We start from the raw sequence: 8,111 nt of genomic DNA, 5'->3' as shown, positions 1-8,111 counted from the left end.
GGAGAAATACTGTACCTTCAGTTGGGTCATACTTGAAAGGACTATCTGTGAATTAAAGAAAGAAAAATCCAAGTATTATCTTTCTTTCACTGGATCATTAACAAACAGTTAGACCTGTGATACCATCAATGGTGAAACAATGATTATCTATTTTAATCTACAATCTGTGGCCAACAGGGCATAGGAGCAAAGGTGAAAAGTATTCACATCCATTACACATGTAGAAGTAGAGATACTAGAGTTTAAAATAATTCTGCAGAAGTTGAAGCTTAAGCTTTTTACTCAAGTAGAAGTGTAAAAGTACTGCTTTAAAAACTACTTAAAGATTAAAAGTAAAAGTAGATGTAGTACATTAGATTTCTGTAATGTAATGTAGAGAAATGACATTATGTATAAAAGCACAACAATGGCCTATACCCCCCTCCCCCCCCCCCCCCAAAAAGAATTTATAACAGCTATGGCTGGGCAGGGTGAGGAACATCATCAAGGACGTTTCTCATCCGAACCACAAACTTTTCACCCTCAGGAAGAGCTTTTTCCCTGAAGCTGTGATTATGGCGAACGCTGCACGGATACTTTAATTAACATAAAACTACTACTCTACATTCATGAACTCTGCATATACACTTTAACATATACTCCCTATCTGCATCGTTGCACCCTCTGTAATATTATTGCACTTTATTTATATTTGCCAACATATTACTATATGCTCATTTATACAGTAGTTTGGTATTTATTCCACTGCTATTTTCTATCATGTATATGTTATCTGTATACACTACTGTATTCCACTGTTTACACTGCTCTACACTTTATACCTTAAACTGTATTGCTGCTCCTGTACATCCATATTGCATTTATATAAGATACTTCTGTAGATCTAATTATATATCTGCATATTTATATATTTATACATATGTATATATAATTAGATCTATGCACTTTATGTAAATAACACTGTATATTGCACTTCTGGTTGGATGCTAACTGCATTTCATTGGCTCTGTATTTGTACACTGCACAATGAAAAAAAATCTAAAAGCTGGTTGGGTGCAGGTGTGATGGATCACAGTATAAACCAATAGGGAGTCAGAATAGTATATGATTATACTTCTCTACATCCGACCACATTCAGATTCACTCTATTTGGATGAAGAGATTTATCTGGATAATGTTTGTTTTTTTTTTAATTATGAGAAGCCGGAATGAAAACAAGCTGAAATTAAATAAGAGTAATGAGAATATTTTAAGATGTAATGAGTAGAAAGTATAGCAATTGTTTGAAAATGTAAAGAATACATGTAAAAAGTTATCTAAAAGTATTTACTCCAGTAATGTATAGATAAACCACATTTCATTACACCTCTGTATTCAAAGATGCGATTGTGTGAGTGTAAAAAAATATTTTAAAGTTTACTGATCCACAGGCAAATCTATGTGTCTGTCTGTCTGTCTCATGACTTTTGTCACATTAGTGTAAAACAGCTGAACAACATTATACAGCAAAACAGTGTGATTATTTAACAGTTAGCACTGCATAAACACAGATATATCTTACATCTAATTATAAAGGAAAAGTACCTGATATATTTACGATGAAGTATTTCTCAAAAGTACCAGGGTCCAGCTGTATCCAAAATTTATAAGTCCCATTGTCTGTCATGGATGCATTCTTAATTGTGTAATTAAATTTTCTATCATTAACTGAGCTGCATTTTTTCACTTCAAGTGTTAAATTTGTTTCATTCTTCTTCCATTTATACATTGAACAATTGCCGTTTTTTGAAACACTGCAGGTCAGTGTTACGTTTTCTCCGACAGTAGCTGTTATGTTAGGACAGTGAATCTCTTTGTCTGCAAAAAACAAAAATACAGGCAATTAATACATTGTTATTACTTACAACACATACAGTGGCATGTAGGCTTGGGCAAGATGACAAAAATAAACATCAAAATGCATCAGTACTGTAGTGGATAAAAGTTTCCCCAAGCTTATTGAAGAACTACACCAATTATTTTACACACACACACACACACACACACACACACACCCGCACACACGCACACACACACGCACACACCCACACACACCATCTGACACCTGGTCCTTCCCCCACAGTGCTGCCAAGGAATGCGGGCACCCTTCCACAGAAAGGACTAAAGCTCTGGAATTAGCCTAAACGCCTTAAACCTTTTTTCAAAAGAACTTTAAATTTTCAAACAATATTTTCTGACTTTTATCTTTTCAGCCTCGCCCAAGGTGTATTCTAGAAAACACAACTCCTATCAGGAGAAAGACCAAAAGTCTTAATCTTTGAACTTTACAACCTCTCATTATATACAGATACAAGAACACAGTATGTGAACCCTCTGAAATAACTTGGATTTCTGCACAAATTGGTCATTAAATGTGTTCTGATCACAACAATAGACAAACACAGTCTGCTTAAACTAATACCACACAAAATGTATATGTTTACATGTTTTTATTGAACACATGTTAACATTCACAGTGAGGGGAAAAGTATGTGAGCCTCTGGATTTAATAACTGGTTGATTCTTCTTTGGCAGAAATAACCTCAACTGAACGTTTCCTGTAGCTGCAGATCAGACCTGCAGAACGGTCAGGAGGAATTCTGGATCATTCCTCTTCACTAAACTGTTTCAGTTCAGCTATAATATTATGGGATATCTGGTGTGAATTGCTCTCTTGAGGCCACAACAGCTCAGTTGGGTTGAGGTCAGGACTGTCCAGAGGGAGTATTTTCTTTTACATTACATTACATTACATTACATTACATTTGGCAGACGCTTTTGTCCAAAGCGACTTACAATAGTCAAGTACAATGTAAAATAAGTTTAAAGGTAAAAAACATCTTTGGATAGGGATAAAAGGAGGACAAAGGGGAATAATAGGATAGAGGAGTGAAGGAGGGGAAGAAGGAAATGGGGTTAGAAGTAGTTAATGTGTTAGAGGTGTTAGGAGAGTAAGTGCTCTTTGAAGAGCTCAGTCTTCAGGAGTTTATTAAAGATAGTGAGAGATTCTCCTGATCTGGTAGTGGAAGGTAGTTAGTTAGAGGTGTTAGGAGAGTAGGTGCTCTTTGAAGAGCTCTGTCTTCAGGAGTTTATTAAAGATAGTGAGAGATTCTCCTGATCTGGTAGTAGAAGGTAGTTAGTTAGAGGTGTTAGGAGAGTAAGTGCTCTTTGAAGAGCTCTGTCTTCAGGAGTTTATTAAAGATAGTGAGAGATTCTCCTGATCTGGTAGTAGAAGGTAGTTAGTTAGAGGTGTTAGGAGAGTAAGTGCTCTTTGAAGAGCTCTGTCTTCAGGAGTTTATTAAAGATAGCGAGAGATTCTCCTGATCTGGTAGTGGAAGGTAGTTTGTTCCACCATTGGGGAACTCTGTATGAGAACAGTCTGGATTGCTTTGTGTGATTGTTTGGTAAAGTGAGGCGACGTTCATTGGAGGAGCGCAGTGGCCGGGAGGTAGCGTAAGCCTTCAGGAGTGAGTGCAGGTAGGAAGGAGCTGTTCTGACATCACCTTGTAGGCGATTGTAAGAGCTTTGAATTTGATGCGAGCATCAACTGGTAGCCAGTGGAGCTCAATGAGAGTGCTCAGCGGAGTGACATGTGCCCGTTTTGGCTGGTTGAAGACCAGACGTGCTGCTGCGTTCTGAATCATCTGGAGTGGTTTTACTACACAGGCCGGGAGGCCAGTTAGCAGGGCATTGCAGTAGTCGAGGCGTGAGATGACGACCGCTTGCACCAGGAGTTGGGTGGCCTGTTGCGTCAGGAACGGTCTAATTTTTCGGATGTTGAAGTCGTTCGGTTGTTGATTTACTTCGATGTTTTGGGTCGTTGTCCTGTTGCATTATCCATCCACTGTTGAGCTTCAGTTGGCGGACAGATGGTCTTAAACGTCTTGGTTAACTTGGTAATTAATTTTTCCATTGATGACGGCAATCCGTCCAGGCCCTGAGATGATGGTGTGCTGCGCCCTTTTTTTCCACACATATTAATGTGTGTTTCTCCCAAACACCTCAATTTTGGTTTATCTGTCCACAGTATGTTTAACTAGTAGTGCTGTCCATCCAGGTGCTCTTTTGCAAACTTCAAACATGCAGCAATGTTTTTTTTTTGACAGTAGTGGCTTCTTCCGAGGTATCCTGCCATGAACCATGTTTTCCTTATTGTAGATTTGTCAACAAAAATGTCAGCATGTGCCAGAGATCATTCTGCGCTGTGCTCTTGCAGTCATCTTTACAGGACGACCACGCCCAGGGAGAGTAGTAACAGCGCTGAACTCTCTCCGTTTGTAGACCATCTGTCTGTCTTACCGTGGACACATGAACATCAAGGCTTTTAGAGATACTTTTGTAACCCTTTCCAGCTTCATGCAAGTCAACTTCTTGAACACAGGTCTTCTGAGAGCTCTTCTGTGCGAGGCATGATTTACATAAAGCAATGCTCCTTAAGAACAGCAAACTGTTTTATCCTGGTTCCAATTAGCTCTTAGAAAAGTCATTAGCCTAGGGGTTTACATACTTTTTCCACCCTGCACTGTGAATGTTAACATGTTGTGTTCAATAAAACCATGCAAACATATATTTTTGTGGTATTATATACCATATACTGTGTTTGTCTATTGTACCAAGTTATTCCTAAGGGTTCACATACCTTTTCTTGTAACTGTAGCTCTTAACTGTCCCTCAGTTGCGATAGACTGACAGCGACACGTTTTAAACAAAGAACGCACTACAGGACAGTGAACACTGAATCTCTGGAACGCCTCTTTAATTAAATAATTAATGATTCATGCTTCCAATTTAATCAGAAGAAACCTGTAGCCAGATTATTGCCTTTCCACACCCATCATAAATTTCCTTTCAACATACAGGCCAGCCTGGTTTAAAACCAAGGAGGAGAAGAACTACTGTTACTTCTTAACTTCTTTGTAAAGAAAGTTAAAAATGTTTCCTTATTAAGTTCTATGGGAATTCTCAACAAACTTTTAAACTGGCATTTGTATTGGTTTGTACTGGTATCACTGGAATCACTGGTAGGCGTGTCTCAGCAGCCTAGTGTAACCAGGATACTCAGTGAGGAGTAGGGAGAGAGTCTAGTTTAAACATTGGAGGAAAATTACCGTTTAGCTCAGTTTAGTCAGCATAGTTTAGTGATAGCTTAGCATTCTTAGCACAACTCATTTAAGCTTATTTAAGTATATTAATATTAGTTATCCTAGTTAAGATAATTTAAGTTATAAGTTATAAGTTATTTTCTGCTCTATGGAAGCCATCTCTTCTGCTCGCTAAGTTTAGTTAATTCAGCTGAATCTCGACAGCAAGACCAAACAGTGGCAAAACCAGAGGCGGGTACCGATCAGCACCGGAGAACATCGTACCCAACTGGTGGACGGGTTACGTGATCCTGTCCCAGGGTTAAGAACGGAAGAACCAGCGCTTTGAACAGCCGGACACAAAGCGGGCCCCATTCCTGATTGTCTCAGGAGTAAGAGACCCGGTTATTCTTTCAGAAATTGGTGTCTTTTGGTCAAAATCTGTTTTTTTTTGTTTAGGCATTTCTATGTAGTATGGACAGCTCTTTTGAGTTGCTTTGTTGGAAAGGAAAACTGGCTTTCGTAAGTCATAAACTATTTTAGTTTATCATTTAGAAATCCTCACTTAATTGTTTTTGTTCATCTGACAAGTTATCCCATTTAATATCAGTAATATAGCGTGTTTTTTTTTGTTGCTGTTGTAAACAGTACAATTTGTAGATAATTAACTAATGTCCAAAACCTGTTTTTCAAAAGATAGAAAGTTAAACATTATTACAGTAAAAAAGGGTAATAGCACAATGCGAATTTTGGGCACCCCCCCTCCACTACCAATAATTAGTAATGCAAATATTTACCTCAAAATGCATTTATTTATGAAGTTTCTATTTATTATTTTATTTATATCTCTAAAGATTAAACCATAAACCATATTTTTTTTATTAATAGCTTAAATGTATTCCTTTAAAGTTGTAAAACTTTAGTCCTTTTATAAACCTTTAAGAAATGCTTTTATTGTGGTCATTTCTGCCTCTGCAGCGCCTCTCAGGTTCAACTGTGCTATAGGCGTACTTTGGTATGCAGACACATCACAATATACAGATCAGTTAATCAATAATACTGCCCCCTGGTAGGATCCAACCATCTGTATCTCACAACTATTAGAGGCAACCTGCTCAGCCCAGTCAGCTCGCCCCTAAACTCTGCCCCTCCCCTAAACCCATACATCACCCAATGCCCCTCCCAAACTACCCCTCCAATTTGAACATTTTTTTAAATTTGAGATGAGGAAGGAGATACCTAAAATCAGGGGGGTTGTTTTTATTATTGTATTTAATTCAGAAAATAATGTTGAATGTTCTACCCAGTGCAAGGGCACCCCTGCAGTTCCTGCTAAGAATATCACTCTTAAAAAGCTGGAAGCAGCATGCCTAAAGGTTTGTTCACACAAGGAAAACATACAGTGACAAAACATACTCAAACTACCCTTATACTGCTGTGCAATTAGAAAACGTTATAAAATCTACAATTTTAATAAAATTCATGAAAAAATAGTTCTGGCATTTGGTCGAGGGTGAATATTTCTTTATAGACAAAGTTGTCAGATGACTTCTGTTTGAGTGCATAACACTTTTAATAAGATTAGCATCATCTATAGTAGTATGAACTGTTCTAATGTGCAGCAATATAAAACATTTGACTGGTTGAGGGAAGAATGGATTAAATGAAATGCCTGAACATTTTAAACTTAAAGTTCTGATTTATGTAAAGTGTATGTTTAACAGAAGTGAAGTGATTTTCCTCACCATTATTACAACAGACTGTGATATGAACCATCGCACACAGAAGAAGACACGTCCAGATCAGGGCCCGGATCATTCTGGAAACTACAACTGGAAAACAGGAAAATAATAAGAGCTCCATTCAAGTCTTACACATCATTTTAAACACAATGGAAAGCGTTGGATGTAGTGATGTGAAGCACGCCACCACTCGACTAATGGAGGCGTGTTCTCTGGGGTGAGAACAGTTACTCTGATGAGCCTGGATTTGGCAAGCAGTTCAGAAAAGTCCCTCCCTAAGCCCAGATGACCGGCCCCAGTTCACAAAACAAGGTCCGAAAATATGTGGATGAGTGAAATCAGTGGAATTTAAGCCCTTTAACCCCTTCAGACCTCTGGACCCTCTGTCCATCACTACATTCTTAAACACAGATCAGAAGCACTCCTGAATACTGGCCTATTATTATTATTATTATTATTATTATTATTATTATTATTATTAGTGTTTTCGGAATGTCTTATTTTTCTGTAGACAACACTGCTTTCAGATCATCACAGAGTGCACAGTAATATTAAAGGTCCTACAGCATGTGTGTGTGTGTGTGTGTGTGTGTGTGTGTGTGTGAGTGTGTGTGTGTGTGTGTGTGTGTGAGGTTGAGAGAGAATAAAAACAGTGCTTACCGTTACAGTGTAATAACAGCAGTAAGTGAGTCAGCACTGTGAGCTGGTCCTCCTGTTCTGCCTGATCTGCTCCACAAACTTTCACTTCTCAGCGAGTGCTGCTATTTAAACTGATCTCAGAAGAGAAAGTACTTCATATCAGAGACAACCCACAAGACTCCTCCCCTATTCCCCATCCAACCCACAAGACTCCTCCCCTATTACCTCATCCAACCCATAACAACTCCTGGGGTTTTCCGGTTTCCAAATTTTCCAAAGAGATTTCTCCTTTCTCCACCTTAAAGAGAAACATTATAAAATATCTTAGAATGATTATTAACAAGAAAATAAAATGTTTTACTAGTTTCTAAAATTGTATGAAATATTATTTAAAAGGATGTACAGAAAGTGGAAGCCTTGTGTTACGCTCATTTGATTTTATTTACCAGTTTTTTTATTTGTTTTGTTCTTAGTAAGTGACAAGTATGTTCTGATGTGCATTTATGATAAACAATTATCTAAAAAAAATCACAAAAGATATTTTTTTAGGCTCAGACTTCCTGGACTCCAGACTAGAGGAGAAGTGTTCTCTGGAGTAAAATATTCTCTG

At 37.9% G+C, this 8,111-nt stretch overlaps 1 long non-coding RNA gene across 1 annotated transcript; it reads right to left on the bottom strand.

Moving 5' to 3' along the window:
- Positions 1-1,626: 1,626 nt before the first annotated feature.
- LOC103041991 (uncharacterized) lies at positions 1,627-7,824 on the bottom strand. The gene is made up of 4 exons (XR_007424503.1): positions 7,727-7,824; positions 7,523-7,632; positions 6,866-6,952; positions 1,627-1,857 (listed from the first exon to the last, which is right to left on the bottom strand). It is a non-coding gene; the product is annotated as an uncharacterized LOC103041991 (long non-coding RNA).
- Positions 7,825-8,111: the final 287 nt, after the last annotated feature.

This window comes from Astyanax mexicanus, chromosome 15, assembly GCF_023375975.1.
Source record: "Astyanax mexicanus isolate ESR-SI-001 chromosome 15, AstMex3_surface, whole genome shotgun sequence".
Lineage (NCBI taxonomy): Eukaryota > Metazoa > Chordata > Actinopteri > Characiformes > Acestrorhamphidae > Astyanax > Astyanax mexicanus.
Note: the sequence above shows the minus strand (reverse complement) of the source record. Positions and strands in the feature narration are given on the sequence as shown.